General features: G+C 40.5%; 1 protein-coding gene across 1 annotated transcript in view; it reads left to right on the top strand.

The window, feature by feature from the left end:
• The first annotated feature begins 12,079 nt into the window (after positions 1-12,079).
• Positions 12,080-22,471, top strand: part of htr4 (5-hydroxytryptamine receptor 4) — a 24,993-nt gene continuing 14,601 nt past the window's right edge. The window contains exon 1 of the mRNA XM_035532326.2: positions 12,080-12,195. The gene's annotated coding sequence lies outside the window, so the exon portion shown is untranslated. The remainder of the gene's footprint in view (positions 12,196-22,471) is intronic.

Here is a 22,471-nt window from a genome sequence, read left to right on the forward strand (position 1 = left end):
CCCCTTCTAACAGCTATTTTAGAAGTGAATCAGATGCTCCAGGTTTCACTGTTATGGGAGGAATCTCAAGTAATACATTCAGTTGCAAAGTCACTTTTAGTCTTGACTCTGCTGTGCTGCTGTATGACTGCATCATGTTAGTGCGCTGTCTGCTGGAGACCCCTTCCTGAGCACTTTGGCTGTAGCAGGAAGACTTCATGCTTTAAGGGCCTTAGTGATCTCTCAGCTACTTCATAGCATTGTTGTGTGTTTTGTAGTCACTCAGTCAGTCATGTCAGTGGAATAACACACATACACAAGCACGTATATTCACACACAGGCCATACAGTCACTCATTCTATGTCATTATGAAAATTAGGGGCATATTATTAAAACATTTAACTTCTCAGCCTGGGCTTATAGAGTGGTTGGATTATAGACAGGGCTTTTGTAGCATTAGAAGGCAGCAGTGAATTGCACAGCATGGCATAAAGCTCTGGGGTAAGATCAGCACAGCCTGCACATTTCACAAGGCTGCTCAGGCTTTGGCTTTTAAGTTTCACAGAGTTTCAGTTTCCTCATGGAAGCCTGTTGCTGCAGGGGACTGAGGGCTATAAAGGGAAAGATCAGTGTGTGTGTGTGTGTGTGTGTGTGTGTGTGTGTTTGGGGGGTGGGGATAATGGGAGTAACAGGAGTAACAGGAATAATGGGATTAATGCAGACTCACTCCAGTGTAACACTGTGCCACAGGTTCAGCGTGAGGCTCATGGAATGGCTGCATGAAAAAGGATTATGTGGGGTCCAGTTCAAATTCCATGAAGTTATTTATATATCAAATCAAATATGCTTTACTTTGTCCTCGGAATGGCAAAGTGTTTCATGTAGTCACTTTTAATGTGGTTTTAATGTCACTTTTTAAATGTATGGCCAGTATGGCATTGTTTCATTAACATATATTGTAGTTTTCCTGCTTTATACCATGCGCTCCCTGCCATGGTAATGTTTCTCCATTTTTGCAGTTTAAAGTCATAACAGAATGAACATGATTAAAGTGATGTTTACAACTGAATAGTTATATTGCCCATCTCTAAAAGTTTCTATATTAAATTTCACCGGATTGGAGCTGAGGAGAACATGTTTACAAAATAAATCAATTTTTTTTTCATCAAAATTCTTAAACATTATTCCAAAACTGATACAGCCTGTTCTTCCAGCTGCACCACCTGTTATCACAGTGAATAATTAAACTAGTATTAGTAGCTAATTGCCTTAGGTATGTTGTTAACATGTCAGCACACTGCAAAGACAGTGCCAAGCAGGCGATTAATGTACCGATCCCTCCCTATCCAGGAATGCTCCAGATTTATATTTGGAAGCCACACTGGCCATTCAATTATAGCTACGAGCCACTAGGTGCAAACTGACAAAGAGCCAAAGACGCAGCTGGTGACTGTGACTCCATCTTATTTCTCAGACAGTACCGCACACTGTTTTTAAAACTACGATGGAAAGAGGATTAAACGGAGGCTAATTAGACCCCATAGCTGACACAAGATGGGCTTTAAGTACAATCATGTGGTTCACCGTAGCTGTGTTGTTTATTTAACAGGGCTTGACTCACTGAGCCATGTGTGTATTTAGCGGTCAGGGACGTTAAACACAACATTTAAAAGCCAATGAAACATGTTTGCTTAGCGCCTGGCATATTAACTGCCTCCTCCAGTCTATTTAGCAGCGCTGCTATTCCAGGCTGGGTAAAGGTCTGAGAAATGAGTGGGGTGCCCATGCTGAGTACTTCCCTCCCAAGCAGTTACCGCAGTATTGGTCTCCTGGCATTCAAGTGATGTATCCCTACTTTGCTGAGCTCCAGGACACCTTGTAAATTCACGAGGACACCTTTCAAACCTACTGCTTGTCACAAGATCCATTGTTTTCCTTTTCTTTCCTAGGACAAGCAAAGATATGCATCTTAGGTGTAAGTGCGTATGGATCACGTCATCTGGAGTTGACGCTTGTGAGGCTGGATGCTGGGCCCACCTGTCAAGCTCCTCCTCAGCATGGATAACACAAATTGGGCCTAAGTAGGGTCAGTCGTATGGGACTGTGGAAGAGGCGCCAAAGTGTGACGCAGAAAACACAGGAATGAGTGTATGATGGAGTGTATGGGGATTTAACAAGAATGAGTGAATGATGAACTGTATGGTGAACTTATTTACCCGAAACCTCCAAGAAATGCCTGCGGAGCTACGATACATCTTGCTGGCGCAGGCATCTACAGCTTCTCCAGGGGGGATCATAGAAAGCTTGCTTTCATGTATGCTGAGTCAAGTGGCCTAGGAGAATGGAAGCCCACATCCAGTACAACCCAAGACGCCCCCATAATTACATCAGCATGACACATCAGGTGGAGCATTATAGAGTGGACAGCTCCCCAGATCACTCCAGGCACTTCACGAGCCTGCCTTGGACAAAGAACCTCTCTACTGTGGTCTTTTCACATTGGCTCTAATAAAGGAACATGACAGTTACAGATGAATGGTGTGTAAATAACCCTGTGCCAGTGACATTTGTATGAATTGACTATGAATAGCAATTCCTCTGATGCCTGTAGAACATTGCAGTTTTTTCTTTGGCACTTGTGTGGGTGTATACAGTCCTGGTTGGGGAACTGTGTTTGTATTTTTAAACCTCTTTCCCTTCCACTAGCTGACCTGGCCAGTTCCTTCCAGCACGGTTTTCTGTCTTCTTCCCCTTATCTAAATAATGTTGAAGTTTGATGAATGGAAAGATTTGTGAGAAACTAAAAGGGTAATGTCATATATCACTGGACATGGGGAAGGTAAAAAAAATAACTTTGTGAAAACTGCATTGTATAGCAAAGGGCCAAAATAGTATGATTTGCATGTCCACCCACTTGAAACCAAACAAATGGCCAGTAGGAGAGCCAGATGAAGAGTAGTGTGAGAGAGGTGTGAAGAATGGATGAAGTCAGAGTAGGAGGTTTCATCATACTATACTTTCTTTTGTTTTGCAAAAAGCTGTCCAGCATAAGACAACTGCAAGTTATGACATTTCATTTATCTGTGTCCACCTACACCACCCAGATGGTATTGTAATGAGAGTCCAATGAGAGCAGACGCAGACTGTCTAAGGCCATGCTGTAAGAGTGCTGTAGGGATTTCAGGGAAGTCACTAGCAGCAGCCCAGTTAATCACATACAAAATGAGGATCAGGTGTTTTGCTGACTTCTGTTCCTTGTCAAGTTCCAGAAAGGCTATGCTGCAGTCCTGCGAAAATGATTGCTTCTAGGTACAAAAATATTTGTCCTACTGGAAAAACACTGAGACAAAGTAGGAAATGCAAGAGAAGAAGGTTTATAATAGTGTGTAGGAGGTTAAAATTGTAAAAAGAAGACACTCACACACACACAAACAAAAGGAACTTTTGTATGTTTGCATTGATGGACAGTTTGCTTGACTATGAGGTCACTATATGGATGAGAATCATCCAGATTTCTCTCAGGATTACCCAGTGACTACTTCTCCCATCATATCATGGTGCTTTAGGGATATGTGTGGGTGAAAGAAAATGGATTAAATAAATATCAGGGACAGTACCCCCCTGGGGTTTATTCTGATAATCCTATCCATCATGTAATGCCAGTATTTGTTACCAGCTGAGATATTGTGCAGTTTACAGTTCCCCGAGTTGCATACATGGGCTAAGATCAATTATTCAATAGTGTTTACATTCCACCCAACAGATTTAATTACTTTCCCACAAACTTCACATGGCCAGTTCAAACCCCCATGGCATCTCCCATTTTCCACATGGTTGCAGATGGCTGACATGCAGGCAGTTTGGGTTGCTCTCTGTATCCCCCCTGCTGCTTGAAGTCAGGAGGGCTGATCGGTACTGTCAGCCCATTTACTTGGAGACAGACAATCTCTATTTGCCACATGGAGGCAAAAGGGGCCAGCAATCTGCACAAGACAGCTCATTCCCAAAGACAACCACTTTAGTTAACGCCCCTGCCAAATATTCTGTACAGCAATGAAATATGCAACAAGTCAATATGCCAGTGACTGTCAGAATTAGCTCATGCAGTCAGTTTGGAGAGTAACGTGCATGTATTGGGTTTTGGAATAGAGGTCCATCGGCTTTATGTTTTCTTTGTCTGAACATAGGGGTCAGGATCTCTCCACTAGAGGGATGGGCACTAGAGGGATGAGCACTAGAGGGATGAGGTCACTAGAGGGATGGGCACTAGAGGGATGGGCACTAGAGGGATGAGGTCACTAGAGGGATGGGCACTAGAGGGATGGGCACTATAGGGATGAGCACTAGAGGGATGAGCACTAGAGGGATGGGGTCAATAGTGGGATGAGCACTAGAGGGATAAGCACTAGAGGGATGAGCACTAGAGGGATGAGCACTAGAGGGATGGGCACTAGAGGGATGGGGTCAATAGAGGGATGAGCACTAGAGGGATGGGCACTAGAGGGATGAGCACTAGAGGGATGAGCACTAGAGGGATGAGGTCAATAGAGGGATGAGCACTAGAGGGATGGGCACTAGAGGGATGAGCACTAGAGGGTTGGGCACTAGAGGGATGGGCACTAGAGGGATGAGCACTAGAGGGATGGGCACTAGAGGGATGGGCACTAGAGGGATGAGCACTAGAGGGTTGGGCACTAGAGGGAGAGGGTCACTAAAAGGATGGGGACAATAGAGAGATGAGCACTAGAGGGATGGGCACTAGAGAGATGAGCACTAGAGGGTTGGGCACTAGAGGGATGGGCACTAGAGGGATGAGCACTAGAGGGATGGGCACTAGAGGGATGAGCACTAGAGGGATGAGCACTAGAGGGATGACCACTAGAGGGATGGGGTCAATAGTGGGATGAGCACTAGAGGGATGGGCACTAAAGGGATGAGCACTAGAGGGATGGGCACTAGAGGGATGAGCACTAGAGGGATGGGCACTAGAGGGATGAGCACTAGAGGGATGAGCACTAGAGGGATGGGCACTAGAGGGAGAGGGTCACTAAAAGGATGGGGACAATAGAGAGATGGACACTAGAAGGATGGTCACTAGAGAGATGGGGTCACTAAAGGGATGGGGTGGAAAAGTTAAAATTTTCCCTGTAGAATGTGTGGTCTAAAGCCCTTTCACTGTTGCCCAAAAGATGTTGATAAGTAGAAAAAAAATTAAGATTCTGCCAAATGATTTTTTATGCTTTTTGGAATAGGCAATTTGCTGATTATTTTTGTTTGTATGCAGTGTAGTTACACAAAGGTGTAAAGCTCGTTTACGTCACTGTATTTTTTTAACAAGAGTGTACCCACGTTTCCCTGCTCTCCACCTCAAACATTTCCTTGCACTCCCTCCATTCTGCTCACATCCACAATTCTATCATGCAAAGGAGAAGGCAGGGTCCATTTCCATTTCCATTTCCATTTACGGCATTTAGCAGACGCTCTTATCCAGAGCGACTTACAAAAGTGCCCTGTCATTTACTCACAGAATACATCCTAGCTAGTAGAACAGGTTAGAGACCAATATACATATATATATATATATAATGATCTGGAATACTGTACAAATATAGGGATAAATCTTGATGCCTAGAAGTACAAAATACATTATTATATATTATTATAGTATTATGTAGAGTCAGCATTATAAGATACTTTCATTCTATGTAATTAATATTTTTAACTTAGAAATATGAGTGATGTTTGACGCCTTTGCAAATTAATAAAACCATATTCATTTGTGCCACATCACCCTATCTCTGCACATTTGTTTCTTGTTTATTGATTAATTTGTGTGTCTAGTTATAGTGTTATAGTGTTACTTTTACTAGTATAGTATAGTATAGTATTGTATGGTATTATTGCAGTGGTGTTCTGACTCATGTACTCTTGGTTTCAATAAGTCAAGTAAGAAAGAATAATTAGAATTTCTTGACTGCTTCATTAATGTTTTAATATTCTATATGGTTAGCTATTTGAGCATGTTCCAAGATCATTACATTTTCGGAAAACCATGAGTGTCAGACAGCCTGGTAGCTCTTTCTGCTGTAATGATGTCAAATGGGGCATCATTTAGAGGGAATATTGTCCTCTGGCTTAAATTCAGGTCACATGGTGTCATGGGTTTGGGCTCTCAGCCAATCGTGTGTCATTTTGTATTAGCTGAGGGGTGTGTGCACTGAAGTACCAAAAACACTCGGACATGCAGCATTTGCTTTGTCATGGACCAGTCTCAACATTATTTTCTAAGCTGATGGTAGGTTGAGTTATGATATTTGAGTCTCCTTGAAAATCTAAGATCCATATATAACCTCAATTGAGTTATAATTTCCCAGACAACTCTTAAAACATTTATTTATTAGCATCACAAAGTCTATTTTCAGTAATGCTTAACAACAGTTGTGCACTGACAAGCCAGCGCATTTTATGGTCCACTTCTGTACTTTAAACCTCAATACATTTATATAAAACCACCAGCCAGCTATAACATTAAAGAATGGAACGATAAAATGCTGACAATGCCAACTCTTCCGTTCTTGGTTGAGATATGATAGCCAATATTTTACAAAACACATAGCTTCACAAAAACAAACCACAGGGAATTTCCATTCCATTATATACCAATGCATCCTTTGATCCACCATTGCCCACCGTGTCCTGTTAAGGCAGCACTGTTGTGCATCTTTTCTCAGTGGAGATAAATGAAACCCAGTTAACTCAACAGAGCAAAATACACTGTCCACCGGATAACTGTTTGTGGGGCATTTGTATAGCAATGTCTAATATAATTAAGAATACAGTTTATTTTGACTCACAGTGCTGTACACAAATGGTATAGTCTTCTTTACAGCTTGGAGAGATACCGAGTGGTCTTAGGGGCTGGATGCTTTGATATTTGATAAAGTCATTATTAAGTAAAGCCCTTACAAATCTGTGGTGGCATTTGTCATTTTAATAAAGTAAATGGGAAGTGTAAATGAATATGGCATAACACTGAAAGTGAAGGTAAAGTCCATTTAACTCAAATCATAGTATAAGTCAGGAGCACAATTAGTTCAGTGCGCATACAGTGAACTCAGTGAGCTCAGTGAACATGAGGAATTCACACCTTATAAACAAAAACAAAATGTATTTTTACATTGTTGTGCAGGGCTCATTTGCTGACCTAATTTATGCAGGTTGTATGAGTGTTGTTGCCCACGAGTGTAACTGCCAGTTAAGTTATTGTGGCTTTTTATACAATATACAGACATCAAAACATAGAAACAGATATGGCATTTACAATTACGGAAAAATTCATTGTTGTGAGATCTTCATCAAGAACAATGACCTATCAAAATTAATTACATATAATGTCACTAATAAAAGTTTATTCACTCATGAAATTCACTAATAATGTGCAAATCCTGTTTCTCGGTTAAACCCTCGTGAACGATTCAGGGTTTGTGTGGACAGGGCAATGAGACAAGGGGGAAGATCATCTTTCATCTTTACAGTTGATCAACTGGCTAGCCAGTTGGTAGAGCCCATTTTTGATTGATGCTGTGAACGGCATCGAGGCAGTGAAATTAAAAGAGAAGAAAGATCAGGCTTTCATGTCTACCTCATTAATTAAAATGACAATATTTAAATATTCATAGCACTATAAAGTAGCTTGTTTTCACATAGAGGTGCAGTTGTGTGGTTTAGTTGTGTAGTAGTGTAGTTTGTAATACGCTTGCATTTCATCTATATTTCTGTCATTGGCCATAAAAGAGAAAATATATTCAATTCATAGGCCTAGATAATGATAAAAAGTCACTATAAAAATTGGATTTCATTTTTGGACTTGAATGCCCCTGGAAGAGACAATATTTCTCTTCACTGTGGCTTCACTGTGACTCATTCTCTCTGAGAAAATAAAAAGTACTGAAGGTTTTATTTAAGACTATTCCCATTTTCTTTATAAGATGCATTTTAATCATTTTTAAATCATTTATGTGCAGACGTCTGTTCTGAATGACTTCTAACCTACACACAGATGTTTAATCTTATATAATATATAGGAAATGTGATATTTCCATTTTGTCCACTTAACACGGAACTCCCTTTTATAGCACGCATTTCTTGTTTCCATGGTATTGCACTAAGTGAAGCGCACATGATGTCAACTTTTACTATTCTGGTAACATTTATGTAAAATTATTACGTTAGTGACTAATTGCAGCCTAACTCTCCTCTATATGTCAGCGTCACAGAAGCCATAGTGCTTCCAGTTCATCAGCTGTCTCATTTGTATGTTTTTATGATCTTGCCAAAAAGGTCTGTCCTAGCAGACCATAGTCAAGCTGGATGTGTCAAATAACACTAGCCATTAGTCTGACCGTCTAAAAACATCCAGCCTCGCGTCACTGATGTTCCACTCTGTACATGCCGAAAAATCAGTTTGGACCAAACAGCTGAACAAAACTTCCATGCACAGTTAGGCTCTGAGATACACACATACTTGTTTGGTGGGCTGACATCTTTTCATCTTCCTTTTGATGTTGACCAGCATGCAGTAGAAGAGGTTGGATTCAGCTGGGCCTGGTGTCAGTAGTGGGTAGTATAATGGCTAAAACGCTATACTGAGGCATGGCTGTGAACTTCAGGAAAAAAAGATATGATCAAAGCCCAACATTCACAGATCGAGCAAACATTCATAAACACTGTGATATCACAGAGTCTTTGTGTCTAACATCTATGAGCATCACAAATATCTTGTACCTAATTTTTAAGCATTGTGTGAAATGTGAAATTCTAACACTGCAAAAGAAAACTGCACAAGAGATAGATCAATATGTTTGCATCTTCATTCTATAACAGCCACTGGTGTTATTATCTGTTTAATAAGTTATTGTATCTATATGTGTATAATGTCAGTATTTTTGTTAAAGCTGAGATTAAAGGCCCACATATAACTCTAGACCTTGTACAAAACTCATAGGCTGTGATCCATTATTCATTTTTGAATCCAAAAATCTCATTGTATGCCATCTAAATGTATGCAGTAGTCAAGAAGACAATTCAAAAACATTATACGCTAGTATTTCAAAAATGTATCCATTTAATGTGCAAAGATTTTACTTTTTTACTTTTCAACTCATTGTCCACTTTCAGCTATGTACGGTAGCTTACTACTTCTAGGCAGAAAAAAGAAATTCGGTGTATATTGTGTGCTCCATTGCCTCGATCCTCAGTCCTATCTTCAGTTCAGAGGGTCTCGGACCTTGAGTAAAGAGCATTTGGAGCTGGTAACTACAAGGTCCAACATTCAGTATTCAAATTGTTCCTAGTGGTGTACTTTGAGATGTTTGCCAAATGGGAGTAATAAAACAGCTGGATGCTGGGGTCAGCGGGGGGAGCACAGGCAGCTCTCTCCCAGAGCAGAAGCACTCCTCACAGGCTGCTTTCCCCACCCATTCCCCTGACCTCTCCCTCTCTCCCCAGAAGGCCACTAACTCCATTCAGCTCTCATAAATCACAGACCTCTCTGATTGCATTCAGCAGGGGAATTGAGCTTCTCGACCTCCCGGCTTTCAGGCCGATCCTGACTAAGGTTAAATACCATGAGCTAAACCAGAACAGAGCAGCATCCAGTCACTGTAAACGTCTGTAACTTAGAGCCTCAACAGAAGATGTGGTCTAAAGATGCCTAGAACTTCAAGCCAGCAACCCTTTGAAATACGACAATCATTACTAAGTTTGTTAAGGTGAATTGGCTGGAGGAAAGGTTCTGGATAATAATCTTGGGAGGCCACCGACACAGGTTCTGGACATAAACTAATTAAGGCAATATGATACTGGCAGGCAAAAAAGAGATGATCAGGTAAATGCATTAGTCCTGCCTGGCTGTATAGCTGGCTGCACTTTCTCCATAAGGACACGTCAGACTGTTAAATCATTGTATAAGTTGTATGGTTCATTTAATTTAGGTTTCAAGAGGGATCTAAAAGGCTAATTATTGGTATTAAGTTTAAAAAAAACATTTCATGGTTCTTCAAAGTAGGAGCATGCCTAACCCTGAAGAATACATGACTAATATGTGATGCTCCACTGACTCACTAGGTCTACATACTGGTCTGTTCACAGGGAAACCAAATTCCTGCTTGCGCCCATGTTTCTGATGCTGTTGGGCGGAATGTCAAGGAGAGTGCCTCGAGGGTGATCATTTTGTGCTGTTATGTCAGTGGGTGGAGTGGGAGTGAGATTTCGCAGGGACGGGGAAGGCGGCTGCCAGGTCTGGCTCCATGGCTGGAGATCAGGTGGGTGTATGCTTTTCAGAATGCGCAGCAAGGCAAAGCGGGCTCTGATGTTACACTGTCGCATGATCAACAGATAAAGGGAGTCTGAGCCGATGTCACAGTGGGTGAAAGGCTGCTTAAGAAGTAACATCTAATTCCAAAATTCATTCAGCCTCAGACTGAGGGTAACTGACAGGCAACAGGCATCTGTTCCTGATGCTTCTCCAGGTCTCCCACCTTCCTTTTTTTTTGGGGGGGGGGGGGGGTCTTTGTTTGTTTGTTTGATTGTTTAGATGGGAGGGGTTTGTTTTCTCCAGTTTCCACATGGCCAGACACAGGGTGAAGACTGATGCCACAGCCACAGTCATGTCACGCCCTGTGGTGAAACTGAGCTGTGGTTGCCTGACAGGAGTTTGCCTCAGTGTCAGCAGTCATTGGCAATGAGACAAGATCAATGACATGCAGAAAAAGAAAAGATCATTTTACAGACTGATGTGATATTCAGATTTATACCATACCTTTGTTCTCAGGAAGCAAGAATATTTTTGGGAAGGTACTGGAGGTTCAGAAACCTAATAGGCCATTTAGACCGTAACTGCTACTACTACATCAGCTCCAGAACAAACTTATGACCCCTATAATGAACTATGTGTTTCAACTGAATTAAAAGAGTCTGGCGGAACAGAATGAGCAGCAATGTTCTAGAGTCGTGCTGTTCTACTGCATTGTTGTTTCACATGACCTAAACCAAGATTTAATAGTAAGATTACAAATGTTGTTGCTGTGTTTTATTTCTTGTAGGCAGTGTGTGCCCTCAGTAAAAGCTACATGAGAGCAAAAGTCACAACCGTGTGATATATATGCTGTCTTGACTGATTATTGGTCTATTAATTCTTGAATGAAACTCCTCGCAGTTAGACTGAGCACTTCGCTTCTTTTTGCTTTCAGCTATCCAGTTACAACTCTCAGCTCAAGGGATTAGATAAAATACAAACATATTTTGCAGGCAAAGGTAACTGTTAGGATGTTGTCTTCAGCTGGGTTTGTAAGGAGATGGAAATATTTTTTAAAAAATCCCACTTTAATTAAAACGCTTCTTATACAGTCATAGCTGATCTGTTAAAAAAAAAAAAGTATAAATATCTCTACTAATGTAAAAATTGTACATTAAGGACAAACCCGGGCAGACTGAGACAAACAGGGCAATGTGTGAATAAAGTGAAGAATAGAGCTATATAGAACTGAGGAGAATGGAACTGTGAAATAGTACTTTACATGTAATTCCTTTGTAATATGTTATTGTATTTTATATTTTCTAAAGAAATAATTGACATATGGACCCATATAAATAAAATGAGTGTTCAGACTGGTCCAACTTCAAAGTATACAGAATACAGTCTAGTTTGATTCAGAGTGTCTTTAAGTTCTAAATTTGGTCACGACGGTGAATCACAATTTCGGCAAATTATACGACTGCGTAAATACAAAAAAACCCCAAATCCATCATGCAAAAAGGTCTGTCCAGTTACATCTGCTGCAGAGGCTTGCGTCGCTCGGTTAAGGCGACGGCCGAACGGAGCTCGGACTCACCCGAAAGAGGTGGGACGTGAAAGTACACTTTGGTTTTCGCCGCGCAAACGACGCGCGCGCTCGACACAAGCTATGACTGTTTTGCGTCCACGCGTAAGTGAAGCTCTCAGTTCGCGCGCTTACTGTTGTCGCCTGGAACTCGCGGAAAACAATTTTTTTTTTTTTTTTTTTTTTTTTTTTTTTTTTTGCAGGTGACGGTCACTGGCAAACGTAGGTAAACCTAGAAGTTGTTCATTTCTTCCCTTTCACAAGCGAGGATGTGATTTCCCACATGAGGATTTAGAACCGTGCCATGGTTTTGACCCAGGGTCTCCTCGTGGAAATGGTGAGTAATTATCATACTTATTAATAGTATTATTACTATTTATTACATGTGAAGATTTTGCAGTGATATTATAATTATATTAATATTGCCTTTTGCAACAACGTAATCAGTTTCTGTTTTTTTCCCCCTTTGTATATAAGAACGTTAACATCGAATATTATTGGTATGTTTGTATCCACGAGAGGGTAATGTTGGTGAAAAGGGCAACATTAAATGAAAAAAGAATCTTGTTTCAGACGTTTCAGACGTTTCCGATTTCTTCGTCTTTGTTAGTTGCTGTGAAATATACCGGTGTACGCCACTGAAGAGCGTAACTTATAGATTGACATAAATATGAAAATACATAGAGTAGTTGGCGTTTTCACTAGATATTTTATGTCTGTTTAATTTGATCATCCCCAGGCTACACGCCAAGAGTGATTCGTACCGTGATTTTATCAGCATCATTTTGATAATGCATTGTAACATTAAGAGCGAGTGAGGAGAAAATCTTTCTGTGGTATACTCAAAGGTCAATAGGCTTTATTATTCTGAAATTCTCAAGAACGCAAAAATGGTTATATATTTTTAAAAAGTAGTTTTCAGTTAAAATTATGTGTACAATAAATTTTATAACTTATTAAAATCACTTTTTCTAACAGGTGGTTAAAGCACATATGGTGTTATTTATTTGTGTATGTAGAATATGAGGCTTATATTTTAAATATAGACTTTTGGTATATTGACACAGTATTATGTAATCTACGCAAGTTAACAGTATGTACAGGATATCTCTTAGGGCAGTGTAGAGTAAACCTCGTTCAAAGGTCTCAGATAAAATTACTTCCAAGAGCATGAGTTTCAGTTTAGCACCTTTTAGGGGTGCATACTTACTGATGAAAAGCTAAAAGTTGGATGGAATAAGCATAAAAACATAAAAGCTAAAATGGGATGGAATAAAGAAAATTCTCATATGCATGTAAACAAGTATTGACTATGTGGTATTGCCTGTCCAATACACTGTGCTAAAATGTGCAGGGAATTATATTTATTTAAAATGGTTATCTCTGCTAAAATGTATAGGGAGTGATGCTTATATTTTACTATGCTATGTAGCTATGTAAAGATATGTTTTCATACCTCAATATATATCTCAAGATGCTGATGATGGTATGCTGTTTTGAAATATCAGCCGTCAGTTGTAGCTGAAAGACTTTCTAATTACATTTGAAAAAAATCTCATACGCCTCCACAATTTGCAGTTATTACCGTGCTTCCCAGTGACATGTCTTCCCAACCGAGTGCCCTACCTTGATAAGAAAACTGGTGTGTTTCTGTTAAATGGTATGTCTGTGTATTTTACCACTGAGATGTTATTTATCTCTGAGTTACAGAGCAAATAAGGCTTTTACACTGGCAACCATGTGCTCGGCACTTGACTAGCAGCTCGGCTGTGCTGATATAGCAGGGCTAACAAAGGGAGAAGTTCATCACAGAAGGCAAGGGCTCTCAGGTCAATTTGCGCTTATGCAATAGTGAGCATGGTGGTCAATACTGTCTTGCCTGGCATGGAAAGAACGTGTTTTCATGGATAGCACAGCATGGAGTACCCAACAGTCGATCAATAAACTGACTCTTACTTCACATTATGGCACTGCATCAGGCAAAGGCAACAGTTAAAGGTGAAACCAGAGAGCTGACAGGATGCAAGTATGCAGTTCTGCTGGAAGATTTCATATCTTAACTCGCTGTATAATATATCCACTTTCTGTTGACTCTTTGCTGTTGGATGGTGCCTCAAGGCATGTTCATTAAAGGTATGATAAGTAGTTCTCCAGCATTTTGCTTCACAGTCACACATCGCTTGTTCATTAAAGGTATGATAAGTAGTTCTCCAGCATTTTGCTTCACAGTCACACATCGCTGGCTTGCTCATGGGCATACGTCTGGTCACATGACCTGTAACGTTTGATCGGATCACCGACGACTAAAAAGCTCAGAGACTGCAATGTCATAAGATTCTATACCCTCTGTCATTTGGCAGTACTTTTTTTTCCTTATCAGTCCTTAACTGACATTTTCACTTATAGTTATTAAACTGTGGTATTTTCATTTCAAAATAATAGTCAGGATTAAGCGCTAATGCATTTTACTCACTGCTCTAAGATGCGTTTTCCTGCCTTTGCGCCTTGTGTCAATCAGGCAATCCAGATTGTTAAGGAAAGCCCATCCTCCAGTACTCAGGGCTTATTTTTCTTTTCCCAGCCTGGCTGTGATGACCCCACCATTAACAACTTTTAATGCCATATGTTTGATAAATATCTCATTCTGTTGATAAATTGCATTTATGTTTACTCAGCTTTGGAGTGTGTTATGACTGTCTGCAGCATTGGTGTGTGGCGAGCATTATGTTTTATAAGTGTAAAGAGGTTGCCTCAAATGCAGTGGTTTCCAGTGGGTTGGGGGCATGTGGGGGTCTGCACTGTTGTTCTGTCTTATATTAGAATGGGCACTGAACTCAGACAAAAGTGGCATGATGAATGCTGCTTGAACTGTCTTCTTCTTCCAGCGTTTCCACCTCATTTGACCCAAGAAATTACATTTTTGGGTTCAAATCTCATTGATCTTTGTTTGCTATTTACTGATATCATGCAGTAGACCTAACTTGGAGGGCTTTTTTTAAATCCAAAGAAGTGGCTATTAAGAGCAAGGTAAATGGCAGATCATGACATTTCAAATATATCTCCAAAAAAATTGACAGGTCAAGGGATCATTTTCTGTTAAATTGCAAAATACAGGAAATATGACACGATATCTCCTGGAGCTCCTAGTCTTGAGCATAGAAATGTTGAATCTGTAAATATCATTTGGTCAGCAGACCAGTCAACAGTTATATAACTTTTGACAATACATATGCAAATTCACTGTACAAACTCATCATAGTTTTATAGGTCCAAGAAAAAAACACCCTTTACTGGTAACATACAACTTGATTTTGTTGACTCAAAAATGAATACTTTTCTGGCAAACTATAAGAACATAAGAAGATGTGGGTTGAAATAGTAGTAATATGTATGTGGACAGACAGGACCAATGCTAACATCTTTTTACATTACATAAGGAAAACTATGTTCCAAGCAAGCACACTTTTCCCCAATTTACTGTTAACAAAAGCAAGCATACCCTCCATTCCATGTTTATTATTTTAGCTTTGATGGCTGTATGAAATACAAAGTATTATATAAAAAAGTAAATTCTAGTTTAAATGGAAATATTTGTGGGAATAAGAGCATCATATGCACTGGAGGTGTGAACATAAGGCATCATTCCCAGTTCTCCCTCATTAGGTTTGTCCCAGTAACATTACAGTGCATTTGGGAGAAGATCACAGCTGTCTATGGACAGCACTGCTCTCACTGGAGCAAGGGAAAGTGCTACTATTAGGGGTATGCATACTGTTCATTTAGGGGGACAAAATGACTCGAGGTGGTGTTTTAGGGAAGTCTGCTTTTAAATCAGCAAATGCAGGGAGCAGTCTCTAAGCAGTAATGGACCAGACAGGCTGGTTTGGTCCTAGTCTTCAAAATACAGATTCAGTTTTCCAGTCAGATTTACTTTTTAAATGCTTGAGTGTGCTTAAAGGTGTCTTCAGGCATTAAGAATTTTATTTTTACTTTTACTTAAAAATAGACATAGTGTAATTATTAAAACTAGGTTATTTAAGCAATTGAATATTGTTTGTTTTAAATGTGTGGCTAATGGAAATCAATGAAAGCACACATGTGAAACCAACTCATTCACATTGCCATATTGATTTCCCTTGAGAGGTGTGCTTTAAGTTTGGCAGGTCCTGCAACTCAGTAGAGCACATTTCTGTGTCAGCATGATAAAACACTTCCGGAATTTCTCTGAAGAAATAAGATTTTCAGTTGCAACTCCCCAATTTGCATTTAATTAGAACAGGAAAAATAAATAAACACATTCTGATGCGGGCAGGCCCAGTGCTATCCAGCAGTGAGACAGCTAGAGCTCGCTGTACTGTCTCGCACCATCCATGACACGAGACTACCTACGAGATTAAAGAAAACAGAAGACAATGGTGCTGTCAGCCCTGAGCTCCCTGTGGACAGAAAACAAACCCAGGAACAGAATGCTTAGTGTCATGCGTCCTCTCCGGGGCCTGCGTTAACGCCGGGGGGCGGGGGGGGGGGGGGGGGGGCGACTTCACCACTGATTTATTTCATTCCGAACTCTCCAGGCGGGATTGAGGAAATCTACAGTTTATAATGGAATCCTGGAATGTTAAAATGTTCCTTATGTTATAGGATAGGTCAATCTGGCTGGACCTGGGCTTTGGAAATGTAAATCTAGTGTACATTTGGTAGGAGAAGGTTGTCAGTGATCTCTCTGGGACATGAAGGTAGTATAGTGACAGGGGATTGGTTGGTTTGCATGCATAATTTACTTATTAAATACCATTGTTATTCTTGGATATCCTTCCTATGAATGGAAGAGGCTGCCTTTAAGATTAACGTTAAAGTTGGTCACAACACCGGCATCCATCCATCCAAGTCCCCAAAGCCTCTCCTCTTTGTCTGCTGTGTTTACCCAGACAGCAAACTATGAACTGTTTACTCTGAGGAGTGGCAAGTGAGAATTCATCATAGTTTATCCTGGCAGGGTTGCATTGGCACGTTATTGCCCCACTATGAGATGGACCCCGTCTGAGTCCACAGAAGGTCAAAAATAAACCATAGCTGCACCCTGGACACAGATTGCCCCAAGATTTCATTTTCCCTACTAAGGTACTCCAATTTCCATCATTTCTAGGATATCTTGCACATTTCTGTTGTTTATTGTTTTGTATTGATTGTGACAAAAAGAGAATTTCTTGTTCTTGAAGTGAAACTCAAAGCAATAACATATTTTCCACAGCAATCCTTTTATATCTTCATTTCTGTAACATATTAAATAACTTCTAGAACAAATACATTGTGAAATGTCCATTCATATTGCAGTGTCCTTCATCTTTAATGTTTATACACAATACATTTAACTGCTAATTAGTTAAGAAGCAATACTGTAGTGTAGTATTAAAGGAAAAATAAATATAATAAATGCTTCTATTATTTGTGAAAAGTAAAAATATTAAATTAGAATAAGAAGACCTCTTTTTGCATTGTACTGCAGACTTTTCCTGCCATGCTGGATTCGCTGCTTGGCATTAGGCGCGCATAATAACCTCTCCTGCTTGCACTACACAAAAACATCTAGCTGACATCAAATCAGCCATCAGATCTGCTTTTGCAATGAGACTTTAGGAAATTGACACTGAAAACAATTTGCATGGTTGAATAAACCACAGCTAACTCCCCGAAGCCATGTGAACAGGTCCTTTAGTGTTTTTAATCAGGTTGATTTGGAGACAAGTATGAAAATTGTTACCTGCATCAATATTTTTTCCCCATTTCCCACACTATGTGTTATGGATCCTACTGGAAATGTCCATTTTGGTGAGTAATGTTTAATTAGGCCCATATCTGATAGGGAAGTTATATGCTTTCAGCCAGGGTCACACCTGTCTTTGTACTAAAGGGATCATATCCTAACTACAAGAGTGCATTATCTTATTAGTCCTTTCCTTTTGTATTATTCATTCAGGACACAGCTAACTTCATATATGCTTTCATTTACTTGCTTCATTTAGGTATTTATTTAGTGCAATCAGTGAAACATTTTAATTTCTCTGTTATACAGATTTTATTAACAGGGCTCTTACTTTAAGGCTTACTTTAGACTTTGATATGTCGAAAATAACCAGTCAGCTATGCCATATTAGTTGAATAGATTGAATTAAATTTCAGCAGAAAAAAGGAAAATATTATTTGGAAGCTTTTAGTCTTGGAAAAACGGCGAGCCTCTGTCAGTGCGAGGGCGTTTCCAATGCCGTCTGCTGTCGGAGAGAGCTGATAGGCTGTTGAGTGTAATGAAAAGAAACGGAGCAATATCTCTTTTTTATTTCAGTACATCTTTGGGTGGGCTTCTGGGAGAAGGCGGGACGCACAGTCCCTTTCATTTGAAGTGCGGTGAAGAGCCGTGCTTTTGAGGCGACTCGCCTCCGCCCTAGATTGATATTTCATCAGGCCGAGTAGGCCTTGAAGAAGCCCCCGCCGCGTTGTTGATTTCTTCGTCGGTTGTTCTGCACGCATGATTGAGGAGTCATGCGGGTCAGGGAGCTGTCTTTTGATTAGCCTCTTAGCTAAAGTGGAGTGAGCGAGCCGCCCCTCCAGCGCGGCAGGCCGGGGGAGACCGGGCCCAGCCTGTGAGGCCTTGGACTCTGAGCCGCTCATACAGACGCGAACCCACACTGGCAGATGAGCTGTAAAATTGCAGGGGGCTCTAAAAATATGGCCTCCTGTGTTGCGGTAGATATGGAGACAGGAGGCAGTATTGTTCTCAGGGCAGTGAATAAACTTTTTGACACTTGGAAAGGCTCTTTACAAGCCGCAATGTCTCGTTAGTATCGCAACCATGTGTGTAAAGTCACCAATGTGCTAAGACTGCCTCGGACTGTACATCTGATGATAGTTCGCTGGAGTCTGGCAAAGATGTTTCACTGCGAATTCAGATTAGCAGATCGCATGTGATGACTGGCCGCCTGGGAGAATGATCCAGGCCAGTGCAAACGCAGCACCAAAGCGGCTGCACAGGAGCTGCATGGAGGCACTGAGTCCTGCTGGAAAACCCTGCTGCATTGCATCAGATGGCCTCTTCTCGTGAGAGGTTTTCCTAAAACCAGACCCACACAGAGTGCACTTACCCTCTTATGCACAAACATTTGGCAGTATGCTATTTGTGCTCCATTAGTAATGTCTGCAATCTTTTTCAGACTGCTGCAAATTATTTAGACTACAGTTTTTTCTTTTCTTTTTTTTATAGCAATATTTTATGATATCTCAAATATATGCATTATTCCAAGTCATTCTCTCATTTACATCCATGTCATCAGTGTGTTACTGTCAAATGTATATTGTTCTAGTCAAAGAAATGACAAGAGATTATAGCATACTAAAATGCTTTTACAACACTTTAGCCTTTTTGGTCTTTTCGGCTACTGCACAAACTCCTCTTCAGGAAGAGTGGCAGCTGCTGGAGTATATACTGAGTGCATTCAGTTTAACTCCTTTCTGAGAAGTACACGCTTCCTTTGGTTGCTTGGCTAGTACTTGCTACCATCGACAAATGTCATGTTACCATTCTTGATAACAGATGGAGGTGTGCAACAGAGATTTCGAAATTTAGTTTTAGCATACAAAATATTCATTAACTATGTAATGTAAATGTAAAATTTTGGGTAACACACTTTTGTTGTACAGTAGAAATAAACCTTCATGTATGAGCAAAATTCTGTTTATAGGACACTTGTCACAGAGCATACCTCATGAAGCTTAAAAATTGGTCCACAGTTGTAGTACTAGAGAAGAATATTGTTGCTTTGTTGAAAAGTGCTTCATGATGCGCATTATTAATGGAGTGGTAAATGAGTGTGGAGTGCTCAGCTGCCCTCATCTTCGGAGTGGAGTGGAGTGGAGCAAAGCTCTGAGAACTGCCTGACAAACACCGACCCTTTCCAAATACCATGCGACGAGCCAGTGAACACGTGCCTCCAAACATCAGGTTGATCATTAAAGCAAGCATTTGCATTTAAATGAAATATGAAGTCCACCGAGGTGCTGGGAGTTTTTTTTTTTTTTTTTTTTTTGCATCATACACAGTTTAATGAAGCTTGTTTTAGGCGAACAACTTTCTGACTGTTCCCCGTACTTTCCTCATTACCGTCGAAATGCAGGGGGCTCCTACCTGTTAGGCTTCACTAGAGTTTTTCATACCTGAAGAACATCAGGTGCAGAACTACAACAGAGACTGGCTACAGATTGTGGAGCGGTTTCCACTGTTAATTCAGTCTGGCTTCTAGAAACAACTAATTCAGCAAGACTTGTTTTATTGAGATGGAGCAACACTAAACTCACGGATCCCCTTTGCAATTGCAGGCAGAAACATTGGGTTTACCATGAACAGAATCATGATCAGTAATAGGTTTTATAGCTTTCAGTTTTCAGAAAGGTTTCCGTGCAAATAAGATTTTCTCTTTCCTCGTGTTCCACTTATCAATAGTTGTTCTCCTTGTACCCAATAGCCATGAGTAGAAGCTAAAAACTGAAATGGACAGTTATGAGGATATGATGTCTCAAAGTCTGGGACTACAGGAGAAAACTGGGAGAGATAACAGCTGAAAACTGCTCCGATACACTGATCCTTATCCATATATTTTGAGCCAATCTCCAGACCCTTATCATAAAGTGGAAATGTTTTGTAATTATGCTCTTTTCCTGTATGAACTAACACTGCTGTCTCCTAAGATGCCTCCTCTCAGTCCAGAAATACTGACAATGCTTAGTATGTATTCTTTTGTCTGCACCTCTCAGATTCTTAAATGGAGAAGGAATTATTTCAGATTCCTACCTGTCTACTGCTTTTGAGAACTCTATTACCTCAAGTCTTTGGAACATTTACGAGATGATTGATTTATTACATTCTTGGCTTGCTGTTATGCATGGACAAAAAATCTCTCTCGGGCCAAACACATTAGGTGAGCCTTCAGCTCTCATAAGATTCAAGTTTATCACACTCACTCTGAACTATATGCAGTCTTTTTCAAACACAAAAACAAACCGATCATGAATGAAAGCTGACTGTTACTGTTTACCATAGTAGCTTTATTAAAAGTAATATCAGAGGACAGGTTGCTTTGCATGCAGTATATTTCTTAGGGTCTGCTCACTCTTCTATTACATCATGTCATTCCTGTGGGCGGCACTGGGTGCCAAAGCGCTGCCGACATGGTCATTCTGATACAGGACTCATGCTGCCTGTTCTGTTGCTGATGCTGCACAAGGATGATCTGTGTGTCATAATGCGGCTGTGAGCATGTACGTGAGTTTGGGCATGATGCACATCACATTTACGAGAGTCTGGAGGCCATCTGGAAAAAGTCAAGCCTGTCTAGAGACACAGGACTCCCTGCTGATGGGATGCTGTGGGAATTTTCACCACTAACTTGGTTCGGGATTTATGAGAGTCCTGTCCCACAGGAAATTTGATCTCCTCTCTCCCTCTCTCTCTCTGTATCTCTCTCAATCGCACTCTCTCTCATTCTCTTCCTCTCTATTTCAGGGACAGTGGGCATACATCTAAAATGGAGCGCTGCAATGTGCTGTTGTGCCAGTGTGGAATTATGTGTTTCTCTGTGGACCTAAACATTTATTGCAGTTGCAAATCTCCTGGCCTCAGATCTAAAATTAATACATGGAGGCATTTTGTATAAGGAAGAGCAATAGTGCTCTTTATGGCAATGTAAGTTAACTCTTGTGTAATGGGTCTACTTTTGGACTTGAGGAAACTCCCTTTGTGCAGTTTTAAAATGGCAGTATCTTGGGTGTCTCATTGTTTTCAGTTCACGGATCTGAATTCACAAATCCGTAGCAGGTGAGTTTATGTGGTTTGATTCATGAAAAACGTGGAAGTGTTTTTTTGGGGGGGGAGGGGGCAGACTGCTATCCATAGAATTTACCACATACCACAAACAAATGACCAGCCCAGACCCTAAAATGAAATAATTGTATCATCGACTTTGGCCAATCCGTTTCCTCTGCAATATTCACATACCACACCTGTATTTCCACACCTGGTTCCAATGTTCACTGTCACAGTGTTGCATAAGCTTTCAGTTCACTGCGGGTGTTTCGAAACATCTGAGAGCAGTTTGTAGTCACCTCTGCACCCTTGAGACAAACTCACATGACAGTAGACTTTCATAGACCTCTTTGTACTTGGGTGACTTTGCTAACATTGCTGGACTTTATGAGCGTGCCCGTGGGTTGCTATCAATAGTCTCCTTTAGAGGTGGCCTTTATCCATTTCCAACAGTTAGTCATTTTAAAGGAATCATTCCTTTCTTTATATGATGCTAAGTCAACATTAGCAGAATTTTATTTTTTTTCTTCCCACTGTTCAGTCTCATGCTTCAGTTAATCGCATACATCATTTAGTGACAAAATTGGTTTCTCCCCCTCATAGTCTGTAGCCCACCTATAGATTGCTCTAATTTTTTTCAAAATTCATTCTTACATGAGAAGTAAAGGAAAAACCTGTGAAAACAAACAGTAGCTGGTGTAAGTCAGTCAGTCACTTGTGTTTTAGGTCTGTATTGTGTTAAAACAAAGGCTCTGTACTAATA

Source organism: Electrophorus electricus, chromosome 16 (genome assembly GCF_041902795.1).
Source record: "Electrophorus electricus isolate QZ-2024a chromosome 16, ASM4190279v1, whole genome shotgun sequence".
In the NCBI taxonomy this organism is placed as follows: Eukaryota; Metazoa; Chordata; class Actinopteri; order Gymnotiformes; family Gymnotidae; genus Electrophorus; species Electrophorus electricus.